General features: G+C 42.8%; 1 long non-coding RNA gene across 1 annotated transcript in view; it reads left to right on the top strand.

Moving 5' to 3' along the window:
* 1700020N01Rikl (RIKEN cDNA 1700020N01 gene like) overlaps window positions 1-14,060 on the top strand; it is a 45,447-nt gene that overhangs the window by 17,020 nt on the left and 14,367 nt on the right. Inside the window, exon 2 of the long non-coding RNA XR_015644855.1 lies at window positions 5,174-5,315. This is a non-coding gene — a long non-coding RNA (RIKEN cDNA 1700020N01 gene like). The remainder of the gene's footprint in view (window positions 1-5,173; window positions 5,316-14,060) is intronic.

The raw sequence follows: 14,060 nt of genomic DNA, 5'->3' as shown, positions 1-14,060 counted from the left end.
ACCCTTAGAAGTTTCATAGGTATGGGTAGCAAAATCTTGCTCTAAAGTGCTGAGCTAACTATAGCTAATTGGACTTGGTGCACTCCTCGCCCAAACGTGGATGACGATGTCTGGCCACAGCCTGAGAAGAGATCTGACACAAAGAGCAGGGTCCTCTGGGAATGATGGTGCTGAGTTGGGCCAATCCTGTCCTCTCTTCTGAGACTTTGCACTAAAATATCTACAGAAAATCAGCTAGATAGTAGGAAAAGATTACAGGGTCCAAGAAAGAGGCAGAGACAAAAGCAATATTCCAAAGGTCTGCCCAGGTAGTGGGTAAGGCCATGTGGAATCCTGAATCCTTTCTCTGTACTGCAGTCATCATGGGCAGCTATGGTCTTGTGATTTTCCAATGTCAAGCTTCTCTGTGCTCTGGTTAAAATCTAATTTGTAAAGGAGGAAGTTATGCAAGAGTCTTAATATTTTTATTTCTGTATCATCCCTGGGTCATGAGACTCTGGCCTCATCTCTTGAGGTATTAAATATTTTTTTCCTTCCAACAAAGAAAGTGCACAAACTATTGTATCATCTGTTTTTTTGTTGTTTTTTTTTTCTTTAATCTTCTGGAGAAGGTTTCAGTCTACATTAAATGGGACTTTTCTGGTGACCTTGGAATTTTCTCCTTAAGCCCCAATGATGAGAATACACAGAGACTAAGAACCTCTGTGTTCTAAGGATATGTGTTGCAAAAAATAAAAAGGTATTCAGAGAAATCTGGAGTGAATTAGCAACCACCTTTGGATTAAAACTCGAGGACCAGTAGGAGGTAACAGCATCTCACATCTAGAGGCTCCCAAGTCAGGTCCCAGGGAACCATCAACATAATAGTCGAACTAGCTGGTGTTCTCCTAAGAAGCAGAACAACTGGAGGATTTGTCTGTTTGCTACTCCTCATTACAACTGTTAGGTTTCAGACCCAGGACAAGCAGCTGAGGTCCATATTTAACATACCAAAAGAGATCTGGACTCCAGGCTGTCCCAGCATCCCTCAGTCCCTACCTGTGACAGCACACGGCTCAAATCCCCCACCCTCCCCCCTGAACTTTCCAGCCCAGGAACTGAGCTTCCCCTGCCGTAGAAACTCTTCCCATATAATCATTATATATATAGCAATATAATTATATAATCCCATATAATATAATTAATTTGACTTGAGTTGGCCTGTTTCATGAGTAGAGAATAACTTATCTATAATGATTTGGTTCATTAAGTATGGAGGCTGGAAAATCTAAATCTGGAATATGGGCTTAAGACCCAAAAGAACTATCTAATAAAGTCCTTCTTGTTTCCGTTTTTATTTTATTTTATTAGTTGATCAGATAAGACCCACTCGCACTACTTACAGAGAATGAAGAGTGTTCTGACTTTAATGTGAATCCTACCAAACCAACAAATGTTCCAAGTTAACACAGGGACTGAACACCACGATAGCCCACAAGGATTTCAGGGGACTATATAGGGAGATAAGCATCTCCATACCTGGCTGGAATTTGTCCATTAGATGCTTTCATTAACAATGGTGCAGAGAGGAGAATAATCCACCAAAGAGTTAAACAGGTTGTAGTCTGTTTAATGTGTAGTTTGATGTGTAAGACCAGAGATCAACATAGCTCTTCTGTCCAAAGGATTTTGAGAGCTGGTTACTACAATACAACTTGACTGGGAATGAATGTGTTCAGAAAAACTGAGATTGGGCAGGATGTGAACCCTCTGGTGGAGTGGTACCTACTACTAACACAAGACAGACCTCGGGGTTTTGATTAGGTATATCTTGGAGGTGGGGTTGGCTAGTCTGTAGGAGTCCTCTGTAAGGCGAGCAGTCTCAGCTGCAGTTTCTAGTTTCTGTTCCCACTGGGTTTCTCTCTCTCTCTCTCTCTCTCTCTCTCTCTCTCTCTCTCTCTCTCTCTCTCTCTCCCTCTCGGCTTGCAGAGGAAAGCTTTCCAGATTGCCATTCCTATAGGGCTGAGACATTAGAATCCTTGGCATGGCTGTGCCCGTGTCAACAATACACATCCACTCAGCGTGTCACATACTTGGGGTTTCCTCTGCTCCCTACAGAGAGCTGTTGAAGGGAAGCAGCAAACTATTCCTCTCCTGAAAGTCTGACCTAGTCGAGGTTATTTATGGGTCATGACACTCTGGTTTTATCTCTTGAGATAATAAATCTTTTCCTTTCCAACAAAGAAGCCACACAAACTGTTACATCATCCACATTGATATCCACAAAAAAGCCATAAAATTATTTTCGTTGCTACTTCATAACTGTAATTCTGCTCCTGCTGTTAGCTGTAATGTGTTAATATCTATGTTTTCCTATGGTCTTAGCCAACTCCTGTCAAAGCACTGTTTGAGTTTCCCCAAAGAGGCTGTGACCCACGGATGAAAAACCACAGAACTTTTCCATGGTATCCTGAGGCTAAGCTGTCTATTTTCTTGTGTTAGTTTTACTAATTATTAGAACTCCTTTGTCTACAGGAGTTCGCTTACCATCTTCTCCCTTCTAGATTGTAGATTCATTGAAGTCACAGAACTCCAGCTTAGATTTGTGTCCACAACCCAAGATCAGAAGCATGACAAGTGACCAGTTAATGTCCTTGCAAAAATGGATTAATGAATTAATGAAACAAAGACATTTCAAGAGTTTGTAGAGCAATTTGCCAAGAAAAGAATTTTTAAAGTTGGCAGTATTTCTACATTTTCTATTTTAGGTATCTTCCTCTTCTTATTTAAAGCTTCCTCCCCTGTGTCAAATAGCAGTTGTCACACTCAAGTCTAGCAAACCACAGAAATCTCCAAGATCCTCTGAGAAGGCTGTGCGATCACAACATCTTTCATGACTTCCTGTTCTCATTGTATGACATTTGCACTGATGCTGGTGAGAAGCTGGAGCACCTTGGCCTGTCGCAAGAGATCATGCAGTGGCACTAGAAGGTGCCACCATTACGCCGCCCCTTCCCTGCAGTGTGAAGGAAAGAGAACTTCACCCAAAACCTTCCTAAGGAAGTCAGTGTTAATTTCAGACGTCTCAGCCTTTGAAGGCAGTGCTCTGATCTGAATGGCACAGTAAGGTGTCCAGAAGGTTCCTCTGCAACCTACTGAAGCTTCGTGACTGGTTTTCTCAAAGACACCTGTGTGAGATGGACTCTGAAGGTGTACTTGGCATTCCTCCATGGAATGCTGTTAGCATCGGAAACATCAACTGACAAGCTATGGTTCTTCAGAGTTGGACATTGATTTACTTTTCCTATTATTTATTTATTTCCTTATTTATTTGAGACAGGGTCTCTCTTCTTTCTACTTAGCACTGGCTGTTCTGTAAGTCGCCAGATAGAGCAGACTGATTTTGAAATCACAGAGCTCCACCCGCCTTTGCCTCCCTACTGCTGGAACTAAAGGAGCTGGTGACATTTTTCTTAAAAGTGAACAAAGTGGGTTTTAAAAAGAATTACCTTGTTGACATTCGTCTTTTCATGATAAAATCGCTGTGATATCTTATCTGGAACATATCACTGGATCAGTGATTGACTATACTTAACGGGGACAATATGCCAAAATGAATGTAGAAATGATACAATCTAGGGGTCTTGAAATGACACGGTCTAGGAGTCTTATCATGATACCATCTAGGGGTCTTGATTGGGTTAATTTTCCCCGCTGGTTAAACAAATAAAAAGCAGGAAATATCTTAAGTACAACAGGTAGCAGCAGAGAAAATGCAAGCATCGGCATTGCAGACAGTTGAAGAGAGGTATTTATCAAGGATGAGGAAGTAAAGACATGTGCAGACACAACAGAGAAAAAAGACCTCCGACCTGGGAGTGTCCAAAGCCCGGGAAAAGTATTTCTACTTTCTGATTGGTCAGTTTGAAGACAGACAGGATGGCTGATTGGTCCACAACTGTGGAAAGGGGGTGAACTTGTTGAGTCAGTCCATCAGAAGAGGGCCTGCCAGTGGGAGGAAACAGCCTAGAGCTTTAGTTTAAGCCGGAAGAGGCTTTTATTACAAGCGAGGAGAGTGAGGAAGAAGTCAGCCATCTTGGAAATAGGCCTCCTTTATTAGCCCATTGTGGGTGGTGCTTTCCTAGGAATAGTGTCCCTGAACATGCCACAGGGAGCAATCCAGTAAGCAGCATCCCTCCGTGGCCTCCTCATCAGCTCCTGCCTCCAGGTTCCTGCCCTGTTTGAATTCCTGTCCTAATTTCCTCCAATCATGGATCATGATCTGTAAGTGTAAGCTAAATGAATCCTTTCCTCCTCAATTTGCTTTTTGGTCATGGTGTTTCATTACAGCAGTAGAAACCCTAAGCCACCAAGCTTATCCAAACACTTTCTGGCACACTGATCTCATTTTAGCCAGTAGTCCAGCATGCTATGTGAGCAGAGTCAGTTAACAGATTATTATATTTGTGTGGGGCTAATAATTGCATAGACTGGCTTAATCACTAAATGTGCAAAATAATTCATCTAATTTGCATCAAGTGAGAGACGATTCATATTTCAAACTATATTTACTCTTTAATACAACCAGACTTCGCTATAAAAGGAATAGGAACCAAATAGAGACTTTATTTGCATTCGCATTTTTCTTGTTCAACATCCAGAATTTTAGGTTATATAACAATAAAGTATACACCAAAATAAACGACTCTCTTCAGAATTTATGATAGCTATATGGGAGACTTGATCTTAGTGAAGGTTCGGCCTTAAATTTCAGTCAAATTCCATCAGTTACTAGAACTTCATTCTCTCAAATAATGCCTGAAATGAGCCTTTTTAACTCCAAGTGAAAATATCCTCATTGTTAAGAGTTTCGTATACCTACTCACTTCATTCGGTATCTAAAACAGGACCTTTGAGATCTTTTTGATACCGTTCCCTCCACTTATGTGTTGTTTTTTTAAAAAGCAAAAACAAAACAAACAAAACCCCCACCGACTCTCAAAGCCCTCCCTCATTGGCACGATGGTCCCCACCCCCCCAGTTATAGCTATACGAGTCAAAACTAAGTTTACAAACTACATAAGCCAACTTGACATGCAAGTAAAGTGGAATAGTCGGGGTGTGACCAGTGGTTTGGCTCCCAGATGTAAAAGCACTATTAGTAAGCAGCGTACATCTCCGTCTATCTCCACAGACCCCCTTCCAGCCATCTGATGGAAATCGCTACATTCCCTTGCATATTTTAACCACACTGCAGTCAGATCTTCTCATCTTTGGGATACAGTGATGATAGTGGACAGGTGGAAACCTCGTCCTCCAGGCCATGATATTAAGAGGTGAGTAGACTGGAGGGAAGAAGTGTAGCTCTGCCCTCCGACCTGGTGCTCTTGCTCCTTTCAAAGATGTCCATAGGAGACCCTCTGATCTTTCAATCATGAGGGGCAGGGAGGGAAAGAATGGGGAGATGTGTAGAGACATGTGTTTGTTGCCGTGGTGTGCACGAAGTCAGAAGACAGGCTGAGATGTCAGTCCTTGCCTCTATGTGTTTGAGGCAAGGTTTCTTTGTTGCTTACTGCTGCACGGCTATGCCAGGCCAGCTGATTGAGAGCTTCCGGGGATTCTCCTGTCTCCAAGTCCACTTCCTCTAGAAGAAGCACTGAGATTAGAGGCAAGCACTACAGTGTCAGGCTTTAAGTATGACGAGGGTTTAGGGGGCTCAAACTCAGGTCCTCGGCGTCTACATCAAATACTTCACCCCCGAGTTATGTCTGCAACCCAGGAATCTTTCTCCTAATGAGCCAGGAAACATCTTCTCATCAGACACCAAGTCTGTCTTGTTCTTGGACTTCCCAGCCTCCTCTGCTATAAGGAATAAAACCTGCTGGTGTGAGCAGCCCAATCAGACCAATACCCAGAGATCTTAAACTTAGAGAACATTCAACGGCAATCACCCGGATGATCCTGAATTTAATCACAAAAATCATCTGTATTATCTTCAGAAAGGACAAAGAAAAAAGAAAAAAGGAAAACCACAACAATAACAACAAAATTTAAACATTTAAGCAGCCATGCCAGTTACAGTAGTGGATCTGCTGATCCAGCACTCAGGCAACAGAGGTGTGGTCTTGAGTTGGAGACCAGCCTGAGCTATAGAAAGATAACCTAACCAGAGCTTCCAGGGACTAAGCCACTACCCAGAGACTATACATGGACTGACCCTGGGCTCCTACCTCATAGGTAGCAATGAATAGCCTAGTAAGAGCACCAGTGGAAAGGGAAGCCCTTGGTCCTGCCAAGACTGAACCCCCAGTGAACCAGTGAACGGGATTGTTGAGGGGAGGGTGGTAATGGGGGGAGGATTGGGAGGGGAACACCCATAAAGAAGGGGAGAGGGAGGAGTTAGGGGGATGTTGGCCTGGAAACAGGGAAAGGGAATTAACAATTGAAATGTAAATAAGAAATACCCAATTTAATAAAGATGGAGGGGGGAAAAAAAGATAGCCTGTCTGAGAGGATCTTAAAGGTGATTTTATGCCTGAACCTAGAAATATGAAGCTTTCCAAAACTTTCCTTTTTAAGTGATCACAAGACAGAGAAGCTTAAAAAGAAGGTCATTTATCTTGCACCAATACACATTAATTCGCACTTTTTGAGAGGGAACAGTTTATATTTCCCCATTAACATATATTAACCTTCTACATAAAGGATACTTTCTTGCAAACACAAATAAAATTCCCAGTGGGTGAATCCTGGCAACATCTGTCCTATTCTATAGTCTTAACATAGAAGTCATCAACGTCTACCACTGGGGGTCAAACAGCTCCTTGCTGCGTTGTTCAGGTGTGAGCTGAAAATGTTCTGGACATTCTTAGCATGAAGCAGAGGCCACCTTTGCTTTACAACTTGTAGACTAGTTCCTAAGCAGCCTTTTATGGAGGAGGACTGCTGTTCCCTACTAGAAAGAATGGCAACAAAAGAACAGTGTCTGTTTTATCTGAGAAACAAGTGGATAATGTTCACACTCTCTGTGTCCTCTTTGTCGCCACTATCTTTATCCTGTGTTGAACCTCTTCTAGCTACTAAAGACTTCCTTTATATGTCCTATGCTTAAGTAACTTCCAGTATCCCAGCTTTTTTTTTTAAAGCAAGTGAGACATTAGTTTACTTGTTTTCTAAGAAAAAGATTCCAGTCTTTAAAATTCATTTTCCTTTGGGTCAGATATTCTTTTTTCCTGAAGATAAAGATGATGATACAGTCAGTTGGTCATGGAGGCAGAGCACCCTTGAAAATGAGGTCCCGAATGCTCAAGACAGGCTCTTGCCTCCCAGATGAAATGCACAGTTTCTGGACCCAGAAACGGAACCGAGTCCAAAAGAACAGCAAAACATTAACCTTATTTTCCGAATCTCTTTACCCAGGAATTAAAGTGTGGGTGATATTTGCTTGGTAAAACGAAAATGTCTCAAGGCTCTCTAAGCCTGCAAAAAAATTCATTTTCAGAGTTGCTAAATGGCTTATAAGCTTCATTAGTAGTCAGTTGTAAGTATTATTAATGCTTAGAAAACTGTTAAGTGACCAATAATCACTCGTGCCGATTAATTATTACCCTGCCCTTTACCTGACTCAGAGGATGCATTTAAATAGCCTGGGGGTGGGGGATGGGATGCTGGGTATCTGGGCTCCTCCTAATTATCACTGGACTATTTAAGAAAGGACATTTGCAACTCCTTGGGGACCAGGCTGTTGCTGAGGAAACATGAGGACACAGATTTCTGACAACAGGACTTGGTTTTGAGAACTCAGGCTACAAGACTGAAACGAATAATGTGTTCTTCTCTGGAGGCAGATGGGTAGTTATCAAGAACTTCCTCCAACAAGAAAGTTTCGGATCCCTGCCACATCCTCCACCCCCTCACAGTGCCGGTTTCCTCCTTCTGGAATTCTCCACTGTAAGCAGGGACCTGTCAGCAGAAGGGGGAGCGAGCTTGTTGTTGAGTCTCTTCCTTCCTTCCTTCCTTTCTTCCTTTCTTTCTTTCTTTCTTCCTTTCTTTCTTCCTTTCTTTCTTCCTTTCTTTCTTCCTTTCTTTCTTCCTTTCTTTCTCTCTTTCTTTCTTCCTTTTTTTCTTTCTTTCTTTCTTTCTTTGGTGGTGGTGGAGGCAGGGGTGGGGATGGGCGTGAAAACCTGATTGATCCCAGTGGGTCAGTTCTCTACATCTAGGCCTAGGTGGTGATCCATCTTAACTAGTGCCTGCTGTGCTAAGGAATGCTGGTCTAGAACTTGACCCAAGAAACCACGGTGGTCATTAGGGCTATACCCAGCATGCCCCAGCAACTACTTGCTGCTCTCTTCTGGCACTGCTGCGCCCAGCAAACAGCTATCTAAGGATTTTGGAAGAGATAGTGTCCTTAAAGTCTCTGAGAATGGAGAGGGCATTGCTGTCAGACAGAATCTTGCCTTATTTCCCTTCAGACTAGAGACATGAGTAATTAGCCATCCCACCCGCAGGCTCCTGACTTGCCTCTCTGGAGTGAGGACTTTCCACTTGCCTCTGGCACCCAGCATTTCTGAGCATTGCCCTGACCTTCCCCTTTATGATCTCCTTCCCAAATTGTGACAGCCAGCTTGGACTTGACCCCAAATTGCCCAGGCTCTTCTTCTAAGTGAATACCAGGGAAGCAGCGGTGACTGAATCATGCAGGGCCTCCCCTTGCACACATCCCCCATTCATCTTCAGACTTTGAGTTCTGGGGACTCTGAGCAGACAGACAGTCACCTTGAAGTCTGAGCTTTGGACCACATTCAAGAATGTAGCTATGTCTTTTGCTGGGGTGAGGAAGGGGTGAGCGGTAGTGTTATTACATTTGCAGTATTGACTTTATCCTCCAGCTCTGAGCAATGGGTTTACTTGAGCCTGGTTACTGTCTTGACCACACAGCCAAACCAGCAAACCCTCTGAGGCCTGGCTGTGGGTGCCTGCTCTGCAAGTTTTTCTGTGGCCGTGTGTATGTAGCACTTTCCAAGAAGTCCCAGAGCAAAGTTAAAACTAAGAAGGAGTGGTGTAGACCAAGCATTCAGCAAAGCCCCTTGTGGAGTCTGGGAAGGATGCTGAACAGAATTCCTGAAATTACCCTGCACAAGAAGGGAAGCCTTAATAGTAAAGTGCAGTCGATGCTGTCTGACAGAAGGGGTGTGTCATCATCTCTGAAAATGGAACGATCCGGAATTAACTGTTGATCCTTTTATTGGCTCTTTTTATAGATAAGGATCAACGGCTTAGCCAACATAACTCTTATGAAATCTCAGCAAAATTAGAACCAGAGCCTTCCTCCCTTCTGGCTACACTGTTTTCATTCAGTAAGTGCCCAGTGCCCGTTTAAACTCACGGCATTGTAATTTAACAATGTAGGAGTGTATAACTGGTGTCAGGAAAGATATAAAAGATATATTTCAATAGATAGCAAAGCACCAATCTGGTTTAAGAAACACACTAAATATATATCTCTTTCTGCTGCTTTGAAGCAATAGGATATCAATAGGAAACACCTTTATTTCGGCTCACAGTTCCAGGTTGCAGTTTGTGATCTTGGAGAAGTCACAGTAACAGAAGCTGAAAGGAACTGGTCACATTGTATCCACAGTCAGGAAGCAGAGTAGTGCGAACACTCTGGCTACTCTCACTCTCTTCTCACTTTTAAACAGCCCGGGATGGGAATGACTCCACCCCCGTGCCTTCCCATCTCAACCAATCTAAGCAAAACACCCCCACAGGTATGCCCAGTTAGTTGTCTGCCTTCTGGGGGAGTCCAGTTCTCACCAAACAGACGACTGAGGTCAACTATCACAGTGAGTATTAACTCTTTAAATAATTCAAAGTAATCTGTGCTTACGTGGTAGTAGGAGTTTATGTAGGACCATAAAAATACAGGTTAAGGAACCCAACACAAATTCTTAAAACCCTAATCCTCCAAAACTCAGAAATCTCTCGAGCGCTGGCATAATGCCACAGTTGTGTGAAAAAATGTTGTATAAACCAGGACAGACAGGCAGACAGACAGACAGAGAGACAGACAGATAGTGCATATGAAACAAGTTAATATGCTTCAACTTGGTCTTGTCCCCATAATATCTCATTATATATGTGCAAATATTTCAAAATAAAAAACAAATCTAAAATCTGAATCATTTCTGGTACCACAAACTCCAGATAAGAGATATTTATCCTGATATAGTTTGTAAGTCTGGCTCAAGTCAAGACCCCGTGTTGAATATTATGGAAAGTAAACTGAACGACTGCACACATATTTTAAAGAAATTAAACCACGGCTACTTATTGCTGAAATGCTTCTAAGATCCAGTTATCATTCTTGAAAGGAAATGTCTTAATGTTGATTGCATTCATATCCAGTCTAGTTACATGGACTGTAGACACAAGTTTACAGTTATCCTCAAGGAGTCAGACTTTCCTGCCCGGAGGCAAAGCTCTGGGCTATAATGTTGACTTTGTTTATTTAAATAATCCCTTTGAACAAAGCCCAAAAGCTTAAAAGGTATCCAAATATACTACCAGATCACGGTTTCGGCAGCCATCTGATACTAAAAATATAAAAAGATCATGATTTCCAATGACCTTGATTTATATAAATGTATACACACATCCTTATGGACTTATAGGAGCTATAAAAAATTAAGCAATATTGCTCTTAAGAATGGAGTGCATGCTAGAAGCAAAAAAAAAAAAAAAAGGTTTTTATGGAGTCAGAAAGATGGCTCAGTGACTAAGAGCATGTACTGCTCTGGCAGAGGACCTGAGTCTGGTTTTCAGTACCTGCAGAGAGTGTGTGTGTGAGTGTGAGTGTGTGTGTGTATGTGTGTGTGTGTCTGTGTGTCTGTGTGTCTGCATCTGTGGGTATCTCCATCTGTGTGTGTGTTTGTGTGCATTCATGTGTAAATGTACACACACCCAGACACACACAGTATATAGACATGTGCACAACTGTCTATAACTCCAGCTCCAAGATCTGATGCCCTTTTCTAGCCTCTGGGAGCTCTCTCCTGCATCCACATGGTACACATAAACTCACACATGCACACGCGCATACACACACACACACACACACACACACACACACCAATAAAAAATAAATAAAATTTAAAATAGTTGCATTTAATAAAAGAATGAAACCATATTTCAAAGGAGGACAGATTTTCAGATCTTTGTGTACTCAGTCGAACTGAGGCCTAATACCATTGTGTCTACTGCAAAGTCCATCTCACCAGAGAGAAAAGAAGGTAGACATTTGTGGTATTTTCATATAAGAAACCAAAACTGTGTACAACTTTCTGCTCTGACTGCATTGCCAGCCATCGATGTGACACTCGTTTCCCAAGAGTAGAGTGGAAAATAACCGTGTAGTAAGTGGTAATATCCTCTCTCAAGATTGACAATGCTCCCTATTCATGGAGTTTTACAGACCGCAGAAGTTTTTGCAAAAACATTTTTCACCACAGATTAATTTTTCTTATATCATGCTTTTTGAAACATTCGTGTATCAAATATCCTTTGAAACATATCCACTAATGTTATCGCTGCAAATTCCCCGAAGCGCTCATGATTTTCTAACTAGTCTTGCTAAATTGATTGGTCAGATGGTTGAAGACTAATGAAGAAAGTAATTTTGAATTCTCAAAGCAAGCCAATAAAAACTAATAATTTGAATGTGTGGCTGGTTGCTAGTACATTGTTCTCTCCAGCAACCTATGCTGATTACAGCAAAACAGTCATTAAAAATCCTCCAAAGGATTACACTCAAACTGCTACATTGTTTCAAGTAATGTATTTCATTTTAGTCAAAGTCAGAGATCTCCATCCCTGCTCAGTCAACCTTGATCCTCCACTGGCTTGACTTGGCACCTAAAGCACTCTCTTAGCAGTAGAAACAGGTACCCTGTTTTCCCCTGTGTCCATTCCCCCTCACCCTCTGTCCTTTCTTGCCCGAATGCTGCCATGTCTAATGAGCTTACAATTACTTCTAAACTTCTTTCCATGAGGAGATCTGCATGCCAACTGGGAAGACAATGTAATCAACCCACCCCACAGAAGTCGAGGTGTGTCATGTGACAAGCGGGAGGCGGTGAAAGGGGTATTCGATGGAACTCTCCTCGAGGCTGCTAAGCTCAGTATCATGTCGGTCTCCCTCCATGTCTGAGAGCTCCCAGTGCTCACAGGATACAATCGTGGAGTCAGCTCAGGCAGAAGGCGAGTTTCTCCTGGATCAATAACGGGGTGGAGGAGGAAGACAAAGGGGAGGGGAGAAGAGGGGGCAGGCAAGCAAACTGGAGAAATGGAGGAAGGGAAGGGGAGAAAAGAAAAAGACAAAGAACTAAGGAAGGAAAGAGCGGGAGGATACACACTTATCTGTTTTTGTTCTTTGACAACAGTGGCTTCCACGTGGCCAATAAAGATGACTTTCGTTAAAGGGTGACATATCATCCAGCCAATGTCATAGTTTCTGCAGCTGTGCATCAGCAGTTACTAATCTGGCAACCACTGTGTAGTCAAAGAGCTACCTGAAAAGCCACTCTTGTCGAAGAACAACACAATCACATGTGTGCTCATGATTGGACGCCTGCCGATCGCCATCTAGTTTTGTTGTTAGGTAAAGTTGGCGTGACTGTAAGGCATGGCGAGGCCGTGGATGGACATCCACCTGCCGTTCTGCCACTTTCAACTCAGGAAACACCGGCAGCAGCCAGTTAGGTCTAAGTCTGAAGGCCTCGGGGTACCACTCCTTTTCCTTATGCCAATAAAGTGGACTAAGAGAAAGAAATCCCTTTCTGGCTGATGGAAATGATCCAGGGATGCCAGCCCAGTCCTCCTCCTCCCCTCCTCTGGGTGAGACGTTCTGCTTCTCAGTCCTCTGTTATAGCAACAGAGGCTTAGCGCTCTCTTCCTCCATAATCCTGCTTGTGTGATCTTTCCAAAACACTGGCACACCAAAGTCCGTTCACTAAGGAGCTTATGCACTCTGCGTGCCTTGCCTTTGACAGAGGAGAAAATTTAAGCCCCTTAAGCAAGCACCAAGGACATTTGTGACTTGTGGCATCTTTAATTCTGCAGTCACTAATTCTCACTAGAGCTTCACCGACTCGTTGTATGAAATGGCCGCCAATCCTGAACATGACCACGACCTTTCCTGGGGCCATGTCTGCAGTTAGGCTGATTCATCAGCTTGCTTCTCTTTTTGTTTTCTAACCAGCTGACTGGCATCAGCTCACCCAGGACAACGTCTTACTGCTCCCACCTGACCCTATAGGCTTCCTGTGCCCACACTCTGAGACGCTGCTTCGATGGCTGCTCTCCTCTTACAATGTTACTTCCTGCATAGAGATAACTGTCGGAATCTGCTGATTTCTGTCTTCACACTACATTTTGAACTCCTTCGGGTGGGTGCATGCAGAACAATAGAGTGACTTAATTAAATATACTTTTGTCAAATATTAATGAATTAATAATATCACTAAGAGCCAACATGGTAAGGGGCAGGGAGGAGAATAGGGAGGAAGAAGAGATTTAAGAACAATGGTGATGATGGTGGAGTTATTTCTCTATACTGTTAACTAAGTGGTTAAAGTAATAAGAAACCAGAGCAGGCTCCTAAGGCACAATTGACTTGCTTTTGGGCAAAACAGTTCGCCTGTTTCAGTGTCAGCTAACTTCATAGCTGTTCACAAAAGCAAATGAAATATTATAAGGTATCTACAATATTTTATAAGATATATTAAGATCCTAATGATTAAGGATATTACAATGAAGAATCTGGTAAATGGGAACCACAGCCATTGGAATTTGACTATTTTCTGTCTTGGCAATCTACCATAGCAAAGAGCTTAGCCTAGGGGTTTAAGACAGAGAGTTAAGCAGAGAAGCCACTCTGATGCAGGAGATGTGAGGAAATAGAAAGGAAGGAGGGGACATCAGTCCCATCAGGGAGAGGCCCTCACCACAGTCCAAGCCTTCCCTTCTTTCCATGCTCTATGTCCTCTTGCTATACAGCATAGAGAGATAATGAGGGACCAGGT

This window comes from Rattus norvegicus, chromosome 1 (genome assembly GCF_021556685.1).
Source record: "Rattus norvegicus strain SHRSP/BbbUtx chromosome 1, alternate assembly SHRSP_T2T, whole genome shotgun sequence".
NCBI classification, from domain to species: Eukaryota; Metazoa; Chordata; class Mammalia; order Rodentia; family Muridae; genus Rattus; species Rattus norvegicus.
Note: the sequence above shows the minus strand (reverse complement) of the source record. Positions and strands in the feature narration are given on the sequence as shown.